Source organism: Hylobates moloch, unplaced genomic scaffold, assembly GCF_009828535.3.
Source record: "Hylobates moloch isolate HMO894 unplaced genomic scaffold, HMol_V3 SCAFFOLD_1102, whole genome shotgun sequence".
NCBI classification, from domain to species: Eukaryota; Metazoa; Chordata; class Mammalia; order Primates; family Hylobatidae; genus Hylobates; species Hylobates moloch.
Genome location: NW_026653377.1, coordinates 12,958 through 13,624, shown reverse-complemented (window position 1 = coordinate 13,624; position 667 = coordinate 12,958).

Below are 667 nucleotides of genomic sequence, written 5' to 3'. Positions count from 1 at the left end.
GTGCCCTTGCATTCCAGTATGACGAGATGCTCTAGATTGATTTTGCATATTGCCTGCCTGCAGCCAGAAAGCAGCCATTTCTCCAAGAAGCTTTGGTTCCTTTTAGTGAATTATGATATGGAGAATCCAAACTTATGGCACCAAGGTGCTTTCTCCTTCTGTTTTGTTTAATGGTTCCAGGACATTTTAGTGGATAAGTCTAAAAGATAAGTGTATTTTTTAATAAAAATTTATAATTTTTAAACAAACCTTTCAGTTAACAGTCTTGATTAGAGGATTTTAATTATGCTCAGAGATATTACATCTGTATCTTCTCCTATTTCATTAGAAAAGTACCAGTTTTCAATGTCACACCCATAACGAGATGGAGTCTAGCTCTGTCACCCTGGCTGGAGTGCAGTGGTGTGATCTAGGCTCACTGCAACCTCCACCTCCCAAGTTCAAGCAATTCCCTACCTCAGCCTCCAGAGTAGCTGGGATTACAGGCAAACTCCATGACACCTGGCTAATTTTTGTATTTTTAGTAGAGATGGGGTTTCACCATGTTGGCCAGGCTGGTCTTCAACTACTGACCTCATGATCCACCCACCCCGGTCCCCCAAAGTTCTGGGATTACAGGCATGAGCCACTGCACCCAGCGTTTTTTTTTTTTTTTTTTTTTTTTTGG